The sequence below is a fragment of the Cetorhinus maximus genome, chromosome 13 (assembly GCF_964194155.1).
Source record: "Cetorhinus maximus chromosome 13, sCetMax3.hap1.1, whole genome shotgun sequence".
Classification (NCBI taxonomy): Eukaryota; Metazoa; Chordata; class Chondrichthyes; order Lamniformes; family Cetorhinidae; genus Cetorhinus; species Cetorhinus maximus.
The window spans coordinates 41,574,968-41,595,159 of NC_135891.1; the positions used below are offsets into that span (position 1 = coordinate 41,574,968).

The following is a 20,192-nucleotide window of genomic DNA, read 5'->3' on the forward strand; positions in this document are numbered from 1 at the left end:
GAGGGTTCAAGGGGATTTAGACAGGCTAAGTTAGTGGGCAAGAACATGGCAGATGGCATATAATGTTAATAAGTGTGAAGTTGTCCATTTTGGCAAGAAAACAGAAATACAGAGTATTTTTTAAATGGTGAGAGATTGGGAAGTGTTGACGTCCAAAAGGACCTTGGTGTCTTTGTTCATGAGTCATTGAAAGCTAGCATGCAGGTGCAACAAGCAATTAGGAAGGCAAATGGTATGTTGGCCCTTATTGCAAGAGGATTTGAGTACAGCAGTAAAGGTGTCTTGCTGCAATTGTATAGAGTTTTGGTGAGACTGCACCTGAAGTACTGTGTACAGTTTTGGTCTCCTTACCTAAGGAAGGATATACCTGCCATAGAGGGAATGCAATGAATGTTAACCAGACTGATTCCTGGGATGGTGGTACTGTCTTATGAGGAGAGATTGAGGAAACTGGGCCTGTATTCTCTAGAGTTTAGAAGAATGAGAGGTGATCTTATTGTAACATGCAAAATTCTTACAGGGCTCGACAAGCTAAATGCAGAAAGGATGTTTTCCATGGTTGGGGGTGTCTAGAACCAGGGGGCACAATCTCAAAATAAGTAGTAGGCCATTCAGGACTGAGATGAGGAGGAATTTCTTTACTCAGGTGGTAAATCTTTGGAATTCTCTACCACAGAGAACTTGTGGAGGCTCAGTTATTGAGCATGTTCAAACCACATGTCGATAGATTTCTAGATAGTACAAACTTTAAAGGATATGGGGATAGCGCAGGAAATGGCTTTGAAGTAGAAGATCAGCCATAATCTAATTGAATGGTGAAGCAGACTTGAGGAGCCAACAGGCCTACTCATGGTCCTATTTCCTATGTCCCTATCCTGGCTTACTTAAAGGCCAAAAGAATTTGTACCAGCCAAAGGATGTGTTTAATGTTGTTAACAGCGTAGATTCCTTGTCAAGCTTCACGTTCCAGTAGTTTCGGGAATTAAGCTTGCTGAAAACTTTTGCCCCTGTCAGTGCTGGTGTGATCTCTTCCAGTGTTTGATAAGGCGGTGATTCTTTCTTTGTTGCTTGATAGATCTTTGGAATATAGGCAAATTCTTAGTCATCCATTTGGCTTCTCTCTCACCACAATGGAATTTACCCAGTCTGTTGGCTCTGACGGTCACTAAATCATCTTCCATCTTTTGGAGCTCTCTTTCAAGCTTTCCTTTTAGTTTGATTGATAGTTTACATGGTGGATGAATCACTGGTTTCAGTGCTGTAAGAAATTGCATCCTCTATGTTGCCTGCAATGAAACAGCCTGCCAGTTCATTGGATCGACAGATGCCCAACAGCCCAAGTCTTGACAAATGCTGAATTGACTGTGTGCCTTATTCTACATTCCTTCTGCTATCTCAATACTACCTGGCAGTTTTATCTGTAAATAAAATCAGGGACATACACCATATCCAACATGTAAAATAGATTAACTACAGACTCTACGTGAGGTTATTCAATAGTTCAGTCTCAATGAATGACAAATCATTAGTGATGGAGGCAAGTTTCACACTGCACCCACCACCATAATGATCTGTCATTTTCTGCCGAAACCAACATTGATTATTAAATGTTTTGAGAATGAATTCTAAGAATCATTACCTTGTCATCAATTGCAATGTATAATTGCTCATTGGCCTCTTTGTGCTCTGGATAGGGCCTTGCTGACTCTGTCTGGATGGTGCAGGCATCTCCAATACTCTTTCCTTGTGTATTGCTGGTGCATCACCTTGCCTAGCAACATGATGAAAAATAATTTACACCATTCAGATATCAGTGTTGAGAGACCTTTGCACAAATCCAATTCACTCTATCATCTGTTTCTGACCAGAGAGCTGCATTAGTCACAGAAAGAGGTGTAGCTTTGTAACATTAAAATAACAGTTGTATCTCAATTATTTTTGACAGTTCCACAATTTCCTCCTGTAGCTTGTGGTTCATAGCCTCCAGGTGCTTTTTCATGGACTGGGAGGCCATCAAATCTTCCTTGCAACCATTGTCTCTTCCATTGTTGCTCTCAGGCCTTTGTTGCAGGCAGACTTCTCCCTAGATTCTGCCACAGAGAAGATATTTTTGAAATAATTTAGTTTTGGTTTGTGGTCTCAAAACCTATTCACAATGGAAATCAATGGGAAGATATTTACCCTGGCTGCATCTTCAAGTGCTCTCTTTGGCCAGTGCAGGTGTATTGTCACCACTGCTGTTGTCTTGGACAGTGCTGTTCACAATCTTGGGCACCCTGAGCCTTGGGCCACTCTGCATCTTCTGTCTGATCTCTTCATGAATGTCTATAGATCAAGAGCAATTTAATAGCATTACGCGGCACATTTTAGATTTGCTTTTCTTGTCGTTTGGAGCATTATATCAGAAAAATGGTTTCCAAGATTCACAAATCTTCTCGCCCCTTTTGATGAAAAGAAAGTTGCCTTGTATCTTTGAAATCTACCTGTGAGAATCATAAGAAGTTTACGACACAGAAAGAGGCCAATTGGCCCGTGGTCTCTGTGGCTGGCCAACAAACGAGCCACCCAGTCTGATCCCATTTTCCAGCATTTAGTCCCTAGCCCTTGAGGTGCATTCCAGAAAAATGTTAAATTAGTTGAGAGATTCTGTCTGTACTGTCCTTTTGGGCAGTAGGTTCCAGGCCCCCAAAACCCTCTAGGTGAAAAATGTTTTTCTCAACTCCCCTCTAATCATTCTACCAATCATAAGACCATAAGATGTAGGAGCAGAAGTAGGCCATTCAGCCCCCTGAGTCTGCCCTGCCATTCAATGAGATCAAGGCTGATCTGATAATCCTGAATGCCACTTTCCTGCCTTTTCCCCATAACCCTTGATTCCCTTTCTGATTAAAAATCTGTCTATCTCAGCCTTGAATATACTCAACGACCCAGCCTCTATAGCCCTCTGTGGTGAAGAATTCCCCAGATTGACTACTCTCTGAGAGAAGAAATTTCTCCTCAACTCTGTTATAAATGAGTGACCCCCTACTCTGAGATTATGCCCTCTGATCCTAGACTCTCCCACAAGGGGAAACAACCTCTCAGCATCTACCCTGTCAAGCTCCCTAAGACTCTTATATGTTACAATAAGGTCACCTCTCATTTTTCTAAATTCTAATGAGTACAGGCCCAACCTACTCAACGTCTCCTCATAAGAAAATCCCTCTGTATCCGGGATCAACCTAGTGAACCCTATCTGGACTGCCTCCAGTGCCAGTATATCTTTCCTTAGATAAGGGGACCAAAATTGTTCACAGTACTCTAGGTATGGTCCAACTAGTGCCATGTATAGTTTTAGCAAGACTTCCCCATTTTTATACTCCATTCCCTTTGAAATAAAGGCCAACATTCCATTTGCCTTCTCTTTTACCTGTTGAATTTGTACGTTAGCTTTTTGGGATTCATGCACAAGGACTCCCAAATCCCTCTGTGCTACAGCCTTCTGCAGTCTTTCTCCATTTAAATAATATTCAGCTCCTTTATCCTTCCTGCCAAAGTGCATAACCTCACATTTTCCCACATTATATCTCACCTGCCAAGTTTTTGCCCACTCACTTAACTTGTCTATATCCCTCTGTAGACTCCTTGTGTCATTTTCACCACTTGCCTTCCCACTGATTTTTGTGTCATTCACAAACTTGGCAATAGTACATTCACTTCCCTCATCTAAGTCATTAATATTATTGTAAATAATTGAGGCCCCAGCACTGATCCCTGTAGCACTCCACTAGTTACAGGCTGCCATCCCAAAAATGCCCCCCTTATCCCAACTCTCTATCTTCTGTTAATTAGTCAATCCTCTATCCATGCTGATATATCACCCCCAGCACCATGGGCTCTTATCTTATTAAGTAGCCTTATATGTGGTACCTTATCAAATGACTTTTGGAAATTCAAATATATTACGTCTACTGGTTCCCCCTTATCTATCCTGATTGTTACTTCCTCAAAGAATTCTAATAAATTTGTTTGGCATGATTTCCACTTCATGAAGCCATGCTGACTCTGATTGATTAGATTATGTATTTCCAAACACTCTGCTATTACATCATTTATAATAGATGCCAACATTTTACCAATGTCAGGCGTTAAGCTAACTGGCCTATAGTTACCTGTTTTTTGTCTCCCTCCCTATTTGAATAAGGTGTTACATTGGCCATTCTCCAATCCCCTGGGACTTTTCCAGAATCTAAGAATTCTTGGAAGGTTACAACCAGTGCATCCACTATCTCTGTAGCTACTTCCTTTAATATCCTAGGATGCAACCCATCAGGTCCAGGGGACTTATTAGCCTTTAGCCCCATTAGTCTCCCTAGTACTTTTTCTCTAGTGATAGTTATTGTATTTATTTCTTCTGCCCCCCTCCTTTTGCCCCTTGATTATTTAGTATTTTTGGAATGCTATTATTATCTTCTACTGTGAAGACTGAGGCAAAGTATTTATTCAAGTCCTCTGGCATTTCCTGGTTCCCTATTATTATTTCCCCAGCCTCATTCTCTAAGGGGCCTATGTTCACTTTGGCCTCTCATTTCCTTTTTATATGTTTAAAGAAGCTCTTACTGTCCAATTTTATATTACTTGCTAGTTTACCCTCAAAGTTTATTTTCTCCCTCTTTATTATTTGTTTGGTCATCTTTTGTTGGTTTTTAAAACTTTCCCAATCCTCTGGCTTCCCACTAATCTTTGCCACATTGTATGTTTTTTCTTTCAACTTGATACTGTCCTTAACTTTTTTTTCTCAAACGTCTGCCACTGTTCATCAACCATCTTTTCTGCTAAACTCCTTTCCCAGTCCGCTCCAACCAACTCTGCCCTCATTCCATTGTAATTACCCTTATTTAAGTTGAGCACAGTTGTTTCTGACCCAACTTTCTCACTGTCAAACTGAATGCTAAACTCTACCATATTATGGTCACTGTTTCCTAGGGGATCCTTTACTCTGAGATCATTTATTAAACCTGCCTCATTACACATTACCAGATCTAAAATAGCCTGATCCATGGTTTGATTCACAACAAAATGTTCTAAGAAACTCCCAAATACACTCAATGAATTCTTGCTCATGTCTACCTCTGCCAATTTGATTTTCCTAATCTACATGAAGATTAAAGTCACCCATGATAAATGTACTGCCTTTTTTACATGCCCTCATTTCCTGATTTATTCTCTGTCCTACAGTATAGCTACTGTCAGGGGGCCTACAGACTATTCCCACCAGTGTCTTCTTCCCCTTGTTATTTTTTACCTCTACCCATATGGATTCTACATCTTTTGATCCAAGATTAGTTCTTGCGATCGTACTTATTCCATCTTGTCCTAATAAAGCTACCCCACCACCCTTTCCTTCCTGCCTGTCCTTTCGAAAAGTCACACACACCTGAATACTTAGCTCTCAGCTTTGATCTCCTTGTAGCCACGTCTCCATAATGGCTATAAGATCATACCCATTAACCTCTATTTGTGTCGTTAATTCATTTATTTTGTTCCGAATACTACATGCGTTTAAGTAAAGAGCCATTAATTTTGTCTTTCAGCCATTTTTTCCCCTTTTGACCCTATTTGCTGCTATTTTTTAAATGTTTGTACACTCTCTCCCTTCCTGTCACACTCTGGGTATCATTACCCAAATAGCTGCCCTGCAAGGCTGCCATATTCTTTTATTTTGTAAGCCTACGTATCCCCTTTCCAGAACCACCCCCACCCCCCCACACCCCCATTTACTTTAAAGCCTTCTCTATAGACCTAGTTATTCAGTTTCCCAGCATGGTTCAAGTGAAGCCCGTCCCACCGGAACAGCTCCCTTCTACCCCAGTACTGGTGCCAGTGCCCCATGAACTGAAACCCATTCCTCCCACACCAATCTCTGAGCCACGCATTTAACTCCTTGACTTTATTTACCATATGCCAGTTTGCACGTGGCTCAGGTAGCAATCCCAAGATTATCACCTTGGAGGTTTGGCTTTTTAATTTAGCTCCTAGCTGTTGACATTCTTTCAGCAGAATCTCCTTTCTAGTCCTATCAATGTCATTGGTACCATCATGGATGATGACAACTGGATCCGTCCCCTCCCGTTCCAAGTTCCTCTCCAGCCCTGAGATGTCCTTAACCCTGGCACTGGGCAGGCAACACAGCCTTCAGGATTCACTCATGGCTGCAGAAAACAGTATCTATTCTCCTACCACTAGTATGTTCCCATTTCCTTCCCCTCACTTGAATGGCTCCCTGTACCACGGTGCCATGGTCAGTTTGCTCATCCTCCCTGCAGTCCCCGCTTTCATCCACACAGCTTGCAAGAATCTTGTAACCATTGGACAGTTGCAGGGGCCGGGGCTCCTTGAACACTACCCCTGGATCCCCAAACCTGCTTCTCCTGCAGTCGCATCCTCCTGTCCCTGATCACAGATCAAATTTGCATTACCTAATCTGAATGGTGTGAAGCAAAGCGTCCAGGTAACTTTTCCCTCCCTTATGTGGCACAATGTCTGCAGCCCGGACTCCAGATCCTGAACTCAGACTCGAAGTTCCTCGAGCTGCAAACACTTGGTACAGATGTGTTTGCTCTGGATCACCTTGGTGTCCAGAAGTTCCCACATGCTGCAGCAGCAACACGTCACCTGCCCTGCCAGTGCTATCTTATTTTATTCAATTTTTAATTAATTGCTCTAGTATCCCCACCTTTTACACTTTATTATATTTTTTTATACACACCAGTATCAATCTTATACTTAACAAGCTATCTTTAAGAAGAGAAAATAAAGACTAGAGATCTAAACACAAACTAAAGATCTTACTTTACCTTAAAGGCTAGAAATACTCACCAATCAGCTGCTCTCCGCGCTCTTTTCCCACTCACGCTCTTTAATGATCTCACACTCTTCTCTCATTCTGTAATTGTTAAAGGTCCTGCTCTTCTCGCACCCTGTAAATGACCCTGCTGTTTCTCTCAAACTCTCTCACTGTAAATGACCACGCTGTTTCTCTCTCACTGTAAATGACCATGCTGTTTCTCACACTCTCTCACTGTAAATGAACTCGCTGTTTCGCTCTCACTGTCTCACTGCAAATGACCATGCTGTTTCTCACACTCTCTCACTGTAAATGACCACGCTGTTTCTCTCTCACTGTCTCACTGTAAATGACCATGCTGTTTCTCTCAAACTCTCTCATGGTAAATGACCATGCTGTTTCTCTCTCACTGTCTCGCTGTAAATGACCACGCTGTCTCTTTCACTGTCTCGCTGTAAATGACCATGCTGTTTCTCTCACACTCTCATTGTAAATGACCATGCTGTTTCCCACACTCTTTCACTGTAAATGACCATGCTGTTTCTCTCTCACTGTCTCGCTGTAAATGACCACGCTGTCTCTTTCACTGTCTCGCTGTAAATGACCATGTTGTTTCTCTCACACTCTCATTGTAAATGACCATGCTGTTTCCCACACTCTTTCACTGTAAATGACCATGCTGTTTCCCACACACTCTCATTGTAAATGAACTCGCTGTTTCTCTCTCACTGTCTCGCTGTAAATGACCATGCTGTTTCTCTCTCACTGTCTCACTGTAAATGACCACGCTGTTTCTCTCTCACTGTCTCACTGTAAATGACCACGCTGTCTCTCTCACTGTCTCGCTGTAAATGGCCATGCTGTTTCTCTCACACTCTCTCATTTTAATGACCACGCTGTTTCTCGCTCACTGTCTCACTGTAAATGACCATGCTGTTTCTCTCACACTCTCTCATTGTAAATGAACTCGCTGTTTCTCTCTCACTGTCTCGCTGTAAATGACCACGCTGTTTCTCTCTCACTGTCTCGCTGTAAATGACCACGCTGTTTCTCTCTCACTGTCTCACTGTAAATGACCATGCTGTTTCTCTCACACTCTCTCATGGTAAATGACCATGCTGTTTCTCGCTCACTGCCTCGCTGTAAATGACCATGCTGTTCCTCTCACACTCTCTCATTGTAAATGACCATGCTGTTTCTCTCTCACTGTCTCGCTGTAAATGACCACACTGTCTCTCTCACTGTCTCGCTGTAAATGACCATGCTGATTCTCTCACACTCTCTCATGGTAAATGACCACACTGTCTCTCTCACTGTCTCGCTGTAAATGACCATGCTGTTTCTCTCACACTCTCTCATTGTAAATGACCATGCTGTTTCCCACACTCTCTCACTGTAAATGACCATGCTGTTTCTCTCACACTCTCATTGTAAATGACCACGCTGTCTCTCTCACACTCTCTCATGGTAAATGACCATGCTGTTTCTCTCTCACTGTCTCGCTGTAAATGACCATGCTGTTTCTCTCACACTCTCATTGTAAATGACCACGCTGTCTCTCTCACACTCTCTCATGGTAAATGACCATGCTGTTTCTCTCTCACTGTCTCGCTGTAAATGACCATGCTGTTTCTCTCACACTCTCATTGTAAATGACCATGCTGTTTCCCACACTCTCTCACTGTAAATGACCATGCTGTTTCTCTCTCACTGTCTCGCTGTAAATGACCACGCTGTTTCTCTCTCTGTCTCACTGTAAATGACCATGCTGTTTCTCTCACACTCTCTCATGGTAAATGACCATGCTGTTTCTCTCTCACTGTCTCACTGTAAATGACCATGCTGTTTCTCTCACTCTCTCTCATGGTAAATTACCATGCTGTTTCCTACACTCTCTCACTGTAAATGACCATGCTGTTTCTCTCACACTCTCCCATGGTAAATTACCATGCTGTTTCCCACACTCTCTCACTGTAAATGACCATGCTGTCTCTCTCACTGTCTCGCTGTAAATGACCCCACTGTTTCTCTCACACTCTCTCGCTGTAAAAACCATCCCCCTAGTCACTTACCTCCATGCTAAAGTACTGAGTGAAACTCTAAGGAGGATTAACAACTGGCTGCATGGGGTTGAGCTTAAAACTCAAAATCCATTTCTACTCTACCTCTTGTAGTCTGCCGCTGTTTGATGGGATCCATCACACCATACAGGGGTTTATGTTGCTGATGTACAATTCTACAAGTACAGTTGATCGAGGAATTAATTAAGGCAAACTCTGTCAGGCGTTGAAGTATTCAGTGAAAAAAATAGATCTAGCAGTGAAAAAAGAGCAACAATGTTACTTGAATGTTTAAAGAAGTGATATCAAAACAGCTCCATAGCCTCAGACCTGACTGCAGGAAAACTGTCAAATCCGCGTGCCTCCTCTCCGAGGGCATTCAAAAAGACAAATGGTCCCTCCTTTACCCAGAATGCAACACTACAGGTGGGACATCCACTGCTGATTGACAAACGCTTTGGCCAATCAGAAAGTGAGTTTGCTAAAGTTGGCCAATCAGGGCGTTGTGGGTGGGGTTTCTTCCTGGCAGCCTAGGACCTGCTTCATTGCTTTTCTCCCGCTCCCCAATAATGTCTGGTTAAGTTCTGTTCCCCCGGAATGGCCGTTCCCGCCCTGCCCAGTTCTGAACGCATCCTTCCCGCTCTCCGTTATGGCTGTTCCCGGCCGCCCTGACACTCGCCTCACCGTCCCCGGCAGTCGACGCCTCTCTCTCCCGACCTCCAGGTCACCCAGTGTTTTGCCGGGGCTGCTCACCCTGTTTCGGTGCCGCACCTCCCGAGCCACTCATTCTTGCTCAGGAGGGCAAGCAGCCCCAGCGAGAGACTTGACGATCAGGGCCAGGTTGGCAAGCAGCGGGAGCCGAGGGCATCGAATGCCAGAGAGGATGAGGCTATGACGCAGAGGGGAGGTAGGAGGCTTTGAGTGAGGGTGAGGGGAGCACTGCAGGGGCGGCCATAACCGGTGAGGGGGAACAGATGGCCGGCAGAGGGAAAGTGCAGCAAGGGGTTATCTTCCCTCAGTGTATTTGTAATGTTCATCATTACTTATCAACATAAGAAATAAACAAATACAAGTTATGTTCAGTTCTTGTATTCATTTTTTTTTAAAAATGTGTTCATTTTCTTGAGTTTTGTTCCACTCATATTTGCCACTTTTTCAAGTGATGGTCTTAATTGATGCCCACGTAGGTTTTGTCATTATCCATTCCTGTCAAGGGGTTATCGGAGAATGAGGTTATTTCCTAATCACTATGAGTGTAAGGAATGCTACCATTGATTTATAATTATCATGGCGACTGAAGTACTCATGGCAATGGTTACTCCCATAATGGCTTTTTGCATGCTTCTTATTAAGAAAAGATCTTTTGAATCTTTTTTTCCCCTTATCCTGAGAAGTTTTCAATATAAAACAGTTTACGTTTTGCCATTATGTGACCCTTTGTGTGTGACTACTCCAAAAAAATAAATCTTTAAATGGTTAAATGCACAGCATTAATAAACTTATATTTGGCTAAATTCATAAATGTGAGGTAAGGAGATAAATATTGTGCTCATTACAACACACTGCAAACATGATGTGAAAATGTGTACTGACACACTAATGCCTTTTTGCCTTACTCAGGCAGTCTTAATCCAGTTGGATTCAACTGGTACAGTTTCCAGTTCAAAGAACCATTGAAGCAGCTACATGGCAACACCCTCCACTTAATTCCAACTGGTTGCAGTTTGCCAATCAGCTTGTCCCAGCAGAAATCAACTGGTCCCAATAAGATTGAAATGGTTGCAGTTGAAGTCAACTGGGAAAGTAGAATCACAACAGGCTTCCCATTGTAAGTGCTAGTTCTCCCAGTTGTATACAGTTAAGCCAGTAAACAAGTCAACTGGACAACTGTAGATATCAGCTGGTGACCAGTTATAATCTCCAGTTATTCTAGTCAAAACTGATTGTAATCTGTTGTTCCGGTAGAAATCAGTTATGGCCAGTTGGCTTTTCTAACTGGTTCAAACTGATTTTTTCTCGAGGGATGGATTGGGGCTGGGAGGGAATCTACAGAGCAAACTGCGGCTGCTGCTGAATCCAGGTAGGCAGTAAGGATCACTAAGCCTGTCTGGAGCACAGGCTCCACCAATTTGCAGCAGGAGGCCACCTCCAGGTAGCTACATTATCTCCCGCTGCCTGTGAGCATTTGGAGATCGACTAGAAAATTCCAGTTGGCCTCTGACAACAGGTCCTAATAAGCAACTTGAGGCTACATGCTGCTACACTTGGATAGACCTGCCATCTCACCATCCACCTCTAAGAAAATGGTCCAGGGGTGCGACGAAGCCAGGGGGCTGGCACACAGGCCAACAGCACGATGTTCTGTGTCCACACTATTCCATTCCCGACCCTGGTGGGGGATAAAAATCCAGTCCCAAAGCTCTTCATTTTTTTCTCAACCACACATTATTCATGTTGCAAAGTTGCTTTGTGACTGGCTTGCAGTTTCTAAATTTACAATGAACTATGTACATCCTTAGTAAAAGCTGGTGAAGTGTTTCCTGTATTATAATTTCCTGTTAGCCAAATCAGTTTTTGGAAACTAACTCAATGTTGTTTTATTTACATTCATGGGATGTGGATGTCACTGACTGGGCCAACATTTATTGCCCATCCCTAGTTGTCCTTGAGAAAGTGGTGGTGAGCTGCCTTCTTGAACCACTGCAGTCCATGTTGTGTAGGTACACCAATAGTGCTGTTAGGGAGGGAGTTCCAGGATTTTGACCCAGTGACAGTGAAGGAACTGCAATATATTTCCAAGTCAAGTTGATAAGTGGCTTGGATGGCAACTTCCAGGTGGTGGGGTTCCTATGTGTCTGCTGCCCTCATTCTTCTTGATGGTAGTGGCTATGGGTTTGGAAGATGCTGCCTAAGGAGCCTTGGTGAGTTTCTGCAGTGCATCTTATAGATGGTACACACTGCTGCCACTGTGTGTAGGGATGGAGGGAGTGAATGTTTGTGCAAGGGGTGCCAATCAAGCAGGCTGCTTTGTCCTGGACGGTGTCAAGCTTCTTGAATGTTGTTGGAGCTGCACTTATCCAGACAAGTGGAGAGTATTACATCACACTCCTGACTTGTGCCTTGTAGATGGTGGACTGACTTTAGGGAGTGAGGAGGTGAGTTACTCGCCACAGGATTCTTAGCCTCTGATTTGTTCTTGTAACCACAGTATTTATATGGCTAGTCCAGTTCAGTTTCTGTTCAATGGTAACCTCCAGGATGTTGATAGTGGGGGATACAGTGATCGTAGTGCCATTGAATGTTATGGCGTGGTGGTTAGATTCTCTCTAGTTGGATATGGGCATTGCCTGGCATTTGTGTGGCGCAAATGTTACTTGCCACTTATCAGCCCACGTCTGGATACTGTAAGCAAACCTCTTTTGAGTTTCCGAAAAAAAAGAGTTCAATTGACTGCAAGAAGTCAAAAGGTCACTTTGGTAAATGACTCCTAGTCTGTTGAAAAAGCCTGTGAACAGAAAATCACTTTTTAATGTTCTCAGTTACTGCTTTAGTGTCAAAAACAGTAGAGAAAGCAATTTAATTCCTGATCAATGAAGCAGCAATCTGAGACAAACAGTTTGACTTTGATGGTTGGTACCAGGGGTGGCATCTGTAGTGACTTTAAAAGCGCTAGTGTTACTGAAAATCTGTGCTGCAGTTACCATCTTTGGCCTGGTTGCTAGGCCAAATTACTAAGGCCTAATAATCCAGATATTCTCTTAGCCCCTGTCAGAGAACAAAGTATCTACTTGTTAACTGTAAATCTATATTAAGTAGTGTGACTATCTGACCACAATAGAACAAACTAAATGCTTTTGAGATGAAAGCAAAATACTGTGGATGCTGGAAATCTGAAACAAAAACAAAAATTGCTGGAAAAACTCAGCAGGTCTGACAGCATCTGTGGAGAGGAAGACAGAGTTAACGTTTCGAGTCCGTATGACTCTTCATCAAAGTCCTGATGAAAAGTCATACGGACTCGAAACGTTAACTCTGTCTTCCTCTCCACAGATGCTGTCAGACCTGCTGAGTTTTTCCAGCAATTTTTGTTTTTGTTGCAAATGCTTTTGAGAATGTCTTTGACACCAAGCCTTCAGCCATTTTGAAATTTGATCATTCATATGGGTGTATCTGAATTTTCTATGAGATTCCTCTGAATAATGTATCAGAAACATGGTCCAAACATTGCCTGGCTAATTTTTTCATAGTACCCAATAACACAAAACAAACCACAACACACTGGTTCGTTTAATATCTACAAATTTGCCATCATGTTTCATTAGGTAAAGATTGTGATGACATAATAATATTGTGATTCAAGAGACACACTAGTAGAGAAAAAGAACACGCTGTTTAAAAAAATCAAGAAAACTAAGCATAAAATATAAATTCAGTTCTAAGTCTGCCCTGGGAACAAACTAAGACAACATCAATATTTCAGCAGAAAAAGGATCTCAGAGGGGAGCTCCTCCGGCTGATTTTCATAACCACTGTGTCTTCAGTCATGCTAAATTCAGTCTCCAAGGCATCTGTAGAGCTGCAATATTTACCACATTGTAGCTGCCAACATAGCTCAAAAGACTTGCTTAGCAGTAAAACTGTTTTTAGCTGTCATCACCTTGTAAAGTAAAGACCATTACTGAATCTTAACATATGATTCATCTACAGATCAAAAAACAGTTGATTCTGTAATGAAGATCTCACCCCAAAAAAATCTTTGGTCACCTGAAGGGTCACTTTGCACACAAAGGAATGTATCAGCCAAAGGGGTCGGGATTTCTCCCTCAATAAGTTTTTTTTTGCAAAAATATACTTTATTCATAAAATATCTTCAATCACATTCCAAACCATTTCAAAAGCACCATTACAAGGGTACAATCCCTCAATAAGTTTTTTTTTTGCAAAAATATACTTTATTCATAAAATATCTTCAATCACATTCCAAACCATTTCAAAAACACCATTACAAGGGTACAATCCAGGTTAAACTTTTACAAAATGTATCACCAGGCGCATCAGTACAAACAATATTACAATCATTTACAGCCTTTCATTTTGAGCTGTACAGCCCGAGGGGCTCTAAACAGTTCCCAGTCTCTCGGTGCACTGTGGCAGAAAGGTCTTAGACAGCGACCCTTCCCCATTGCGCCTTTGCGGCAGCTGCCCCAAGCTTTAGTGCGTCTCTCAGCACGTAGTCCTGGACTTTGGATTGTGCCAGTCCGCAACAATCGGTCGGGGACAACTCTTTGTGCTGGAAGACCAACAAGTTTCGGGCAGACCAAAGCTCGTCTTTCACCGAGTTGATGATCCTCCAGCTGCAGTTGATGTTTGTCTCGGTGTGTGTCCCTGGGAACAGCCCGTAGAGCACAGAGTCCTGTGTCACAGAACTGCTCGGGATGAACCTCGACAGCAACCACTGCATCTCTCTCCAGACTTTCTTTGCAAAGGCACAATCCACAAGGAGGTGAACAACGGTCTCTTCCCCACCACAGCCACCTCGAGGGCAACGTGCAGAAGGGGTGAGACTCCTGGCGTGTAGGAAGGATCTGACGGGGAGGGCCTTTCTCACCACCAGCCAAGCTACGTCTTGGTGCTTGTTGGAAAGTTCTGGCGATGAGGCATTCTGCCAAATGACTTTGACAGTCTGCTCGGGGAACCATCCCACAGGGTCCACCCTCTCCTTTTCCCTCAGGGCCTCTAGGACGTTACGTGCTGACCACTGCCTGATGGACTTGTGGTCAAAGGTGTTTTTCTGCATAAATTTTTCCACCAGGGACAGGTGGTACGGCACGGTCCAACTACTTGGAGCGTTCCGCGGCAGCGTGCCCAGACCCATCCTTCGCAACACTGGGGACAGGTAGAACCTCAGCACGTAGTGACACTTGGTGTTTGCGTACTGAGGGTCTACGCACTGCTTGATGCAGCCACACACAAAGGTGGCCATCAGTATGAGGGCGATGTTGGGCACGTTTTTTCCCCCTTTATCTAGAGGCTTGTACATCGCGTCCCTGCGGACACGATCCATTTTCGACCTCCAGATAAAGCGGAAGATGGCTCGAGTGATCGCCATCGCGCAGGAGTCTGGAATGGGCCAGACCTGCAACAGCAACAGCGAGAGTGCCTCACACCTGATGACCAGGTTCTTACCCGCAATGGAGAGGGAGCGTCGCTCCCACATGCCCAGTTTCCTTTTCACCATAGCCACTCGCTCCTTCCAGTTTCTAACGCATGCCCTGGTCCCTCTGAACCATATCCCCAGCACCTTCAGGCCGTCAGCCCTGACAGTGAAGGGGACAAAGGTTCGGTCAGCCCAGTTCCCAAAGAACATGGCCTCGCTCTTCCCACGATTTACCTTGGCTCCCGAGGCCAGTTCGAACTGGTCGCAGATGTGGATCAGTCTGCGCACCGACAGCGGATCCGAGCAGAAGACGGCGACGTCGTCCATGTACAGGGAGGCTTTTACCTGAGTGCCTCCACTGCCTGGGATCGTCACTCCTCTTATGCCCGGATCCTTCCTGATGGACTCGGCAAAGGGTTCTATGCAACACACGAAAAGGACAGGCGAGAGAGGACAGCCCTGCCTGACTCCAGATTTAATCGGAAAGCTATCTGTTTCCCACCCATTGATTGAGACTGCGCTACTGATGTTAGTGTAGAGCAGTTTGATCCAATTTCGAATTCCCTCCCCAAACCCCATTTTGGAGAGCACATCCCCCATGTAGGTGTGCGATATTCTGTCAAAGGCCTTCTCCTGATCCAAGCTGATGAGGCAGGTATCCACACCCCTGTCCTGTACATAGGCAATCGTATCCCTGAGCAGCGCGAGGCTGTCAGAGATCTTCCTGCCCGGCACAGAGCAGGTCTGGTCAGGGTGAATCACCAATTCCAGAGCGGATTTGACCCGATTGGCGATGACCTTGGACAGAATCTTATAGTCCACATTCAACAGTGAAATGGGTCGCCAATTTCTAATTTCCTCCCTTTCCCCCTTGTGCTTGTAGATGAGGGTGATGATGTCTTTCCTCATGGATTCTGACATACTACCGGCCAGGAGCATACTCTCGTACACTCCTAGCAGGTCTGGGCCGATCAAGTCCCACAGAGCCGAATACAACTCCGCCGGCAAGCCGTCGCTTCCGGGAGTTTTACTCTTCTCGAAGGACTCAAGGGCCTTAGTCAGTTCGTCAGGAGTTAGCGGTTTGTCCAGGCTCTCCCAATAAGTGATGCAGGAAAGAAGACTTGGTGTAGAATATGCTATCACTGCCATGTAGTTTACCTTACACCAGCTAGTGGCATTACATCTTTCATTCAGAGTATGTAAAAAGGCTATACGCAGTTGAGCAATCTGGTGACCGCACTGGTTCACAACAACTCCCCTTGCAACTCTCAATCAGGCTTCCTGGGATTCCTCTTGGTAGCCAGGAATCTGGAGGTAGTTTCATTTCCCACAATTGTTCATAGAATTTCCATGAAATTCTACACCAAAACTACAGCACAAAAACAGGCCTTTGGCCTAATGGCCTATGCTGGTGTTTATGCTCCACAAGAGTCTCCTCCCACCCTGCTCTTTCTGTCCCTATCAGCATAAACTTCAACTGCTTTCTTCCTCATGTCGCTTCCCCTTAAGTGCATCTATACCATTTGCCTCAACAACTCCATGTGGCAGGGATGATGTGTCATTACAATCAGAGATCGATATTGGTCGCTCTTGCAATGCATCAATTTATACATCTAGTAATCTCTAATCTAATAACTATTGACACCTGTAAGTTAATACTGGAGTAAGTTACTTACTTTCTGAATGAGGAGCACAATATCATTGATGTAATAGTTTGCAGGACTTGTTAATTAAAAATTATTTCTCTTCATTTCTTTATTCAATGCACTGTTCATTCATACTTGATACCTTTTCCCATATTTAGAAGGTCATGCTGTGAGGTGGCCATGTGTTTAGCTTTTTGAGTCTTCTGTTCAGGCACAAATAGTGTTCTTTTATTCTCTGAATATTGCTGATAAGAGAGACATGTTGCCAAAGCTTTTTGTCTTGCACTCATCAGGACAAACACCAGAATGTCAAAATTTCAAAAGATTACAACAATTTAAAATACAGGAGAAAAGGGTGCTGAATGGTTGGCAAGTTGAATCTGATTGGTCAAGGCATTGCCATGGAGAAAGCAACAGGGAACTATAGGATCCCCATTTCCTAGGTAATTCAAAAACCATGCAAGGCTTGGACACCATTAGCCAAGCTGTGCCGGTATAGCTACAGCTTTTCTTTAAACCAGGCAGGCCAAGAGGAAACACAGCTGCCGAGACTGAAATGGACCAGGAGGAAGCGCGTCTGCCGAGAATGCGAATGAGCGAAGCAGCCTAACACCACTACGACCACCTGGCTCTGTCTGAACTAGCAGGAACTACAGCCAACTTTATCCGTGTGGGTAACATCAAGAGACAGCCCATATTCAGGGCCAAAACAACCTGAATTCAGATTGGGAGGGAAACGAGAAGGAGTGAGACCATGTGTGAAAAGGAGGGCAACGTTTATCAATAAAGGATCGAGGTCGCCTCAAATCAGGCAAAGGGGGAAACAAGGGGGAAACAATGACTGACTGATTATTTTAATGCATTGGAATAGTATTTTAATACATATCTAATTAAAGTTAGATCTCTATGTTAAGGTAATTTTCTTTCTTTTATTATCATCATTCATTTATATGTATTTTTTTAATGAACAAGCAATGTTACTCAAAATGAGTTTCCGTACGAATTTTCATACAGGTAATAAAGAGAAACTGAATTAAACTGAATTGAATAATATGACCATCCCTTGTTTAGCACCTAATATGTTCCTGGAAAATTGTGTGCTAAATGAAAATGTGCTAAACAAAAATAATTTTCTTGTAAAAAAAATGCGATAAAGGTGCATTACATTCCTGACCAGTAATTTTTAGATGAAGCAATGAGCTGACTGATTCTGGCTGCTCCTCCTGTCAGACACCAGGATCTGCTCTCTGTTTACCTGTTAACAGAGAGATAAAAAAGGCAGAGAAGTTATCGGATCTCGGCCTCTGCTTCTGCTCTGGCAACAAGCTGTTGGCTGGTGGCAACACAGATGTAGAGAAGGTGAGGGGAGAGCACTTGGCCCAGAGCCCTGGAACCTTTACTGGATGTTTGTGGGTGCCCCAGGAAGGCCACAAGCCCAACTCTGGCCAGAGTTTTTAAAAAATTCATTCACGGGACGTGGGCTTCGCTGGCTGGGCCAGCATTTATTGCCGATCTCTAGTTGCCCTTGAGAAGGTGGTCGTGAGCTGTCTTCTTGAACCGCTGCAGTCCATGTAGTGTAGGTGCACCCATAGTGCTGTTAGGAAAGGAGTTCCAGAATTTTGATCCAGCGACAGTGAAGGAACGACGATATATTTCCAAGTAAGGATGGTGAGTTACTTGGAGGGAAACTTCTAGATGGTGATGTTCCCATCTATCTGCTGCCCTTGTCCTTCTAGATGGTAGTGGTTATGGGTTTGGAAGATGCTATTGAATGAGTCTTGGTGAATTCCTGCAGTGCATCTTGTAGATGGTACATACTGCTGCTACTGTGCATTGGTGGTGGAGGGAATGACTGTTTGTGGATGTGGTGCCAATCAAGTGGGTTGCTTTGTCCTGGATGGTGTCAAGCTTCTTGAGTGTTGTGGGAGCTGCACCCATCCAGGCAAGTGGTGAGTATTCCATGACACTCCTGACTTGTGCCTTGTAGATGGTGGACAGGCTTTGGGGGGGGTCAGGAGGTGAGTTGCTCGTCGCACAATTCCTAGCCTCTGACCTGCTCTTGTAACCACAGTATTTATATGGCTAGTCCAGTTAAGTTTCCGGTCAATGGTAACCCCAGGATGTTGATAGTGAGGATTCATTGATGGTAATGCCATTGAACATCAAGAGGTGATAGTTAAATTCTCTCTTGTTGGAGATGGTCATTACCTGACACTTGTGTGGCACGAATGTTACTTGCCTTTGTCAGCCCAAGCCTGAATATTGTCCAGGTCTTGCTGCATTTGGACATGGACTGCTTCTGTGTTTGAGGAGTCGCGAAAGGTGCTGAACATTGTGCAATCATCAGCAAACATCCCCACTTCTGACCTTATGATGGAAGGAAGGTCATTGATGAAGCATCTGAAGATGGTTGGGCCGAGGACACTACCCTGAGGAACTCCTGCAGTGATGTCCTGGAGCTGAGATGACTGACCTCCAACAATCACAACCATCTTCCTTTGTGCTAGGTATGACTCCAACCAGTGAACTGTTTTGCCCCTGATTCCCATTGACTCCAGTTTTGCTTGGACTCCTTGAAGTCACACTCTGTCAAATGCGGCCTTGATGTCAAGGGCAGTAACTCTCACCTCACCTCGGGATTCAGCTCTTTTGTCTATGTTTGAACCAAGGCTGTAATGAGGTCAGGAGCTGAGTGGCCCTGGTGGAACACAAACTGGGCATCAGTGAGCAGGTTATTGCTAAGCAAGTGCCACTTGATAGCACTGTTTATGACCCCTTCCATTACTTTACTGATGATCGGGAGTATACTGATGTGGTGGTAATTGGCTGGGTTGAATTTGTCCTGCTTTTTGAGTACAGGACATACCTGGGCAATTTTCCACATAGCCAGGTAGATGCCAGTGTTGTAGCTGTACTGGAACAGCTTGGCAAGGGGCGCAGCAAGTTGTGGAGCACAAGTCTTCAGTACAATTGCCGGAATATTGTCAGGGCCCATAGCCTTTGCAGGTCCAATGCCTTCAGCCATTTCTTGATATCACGTGGAGTGAATTGAATTGGCTGAAGACTGGCATCTGTGATGCTGGGGACCTCTGGAGGAGGTTACTGCTGAGAGAATCTGGAGCGGCCACAGGCAATCAGCCTGAACAGAGGGACAAGAACAAAAAGATCCTGTCCCACCAAGAGATGCCTGGAATCATTTTCTTGCTGCCAGCAGAGGCTGAGAATTCATTTCTGTCCTGTCAGCAGAGACTAGGGATGAGCCAACTCTCACCAAGACAAGTTGAAACATTGTCGTCCAAAACAGAGTGGAACCTAGATATAGAATAATAGGAGCAATCCATTCAGTGCCTTGAGGCATATCAACTGCTCTAAACTGAAAATTAAAGTCATGTCTGGGAGCGCATTCAAAAAAGGTCCCTTCTATGAAAACCACTCTAAAATGAGAATCAATTATTCGGGACACTCTAAATGGAGCATTAATGAAAAATCAAGCGGAGTCAACA

At 44.0% G+C, this 20,192-nt stretch overlaps 1 long non-coding RNA gene across 1 annotated transcript; it reads right to left on the reverse strand.

The window, feature by feature from the left end:
* Window positions 1-1,483: 1,483 nt before the first annotated feature.
* LOC144689183 (uncharacterized) lies at window positions 1,484-9,123 on the reverse strand. Its single transcript, XR_013578589.1, has 3 exons — window positions 8,992-9,123; window positions 2,182-2,325; window positions 1,484-2,090 (listed from the first exon to the last, which is right to left on the reverse strand). It is a non-coding gene; the product is annotated as an uncharacterized LOC144689183 (long non-coding RNA).
* Window positions 9,124-20,192: the final 11,069 nt, after the last annotated feature.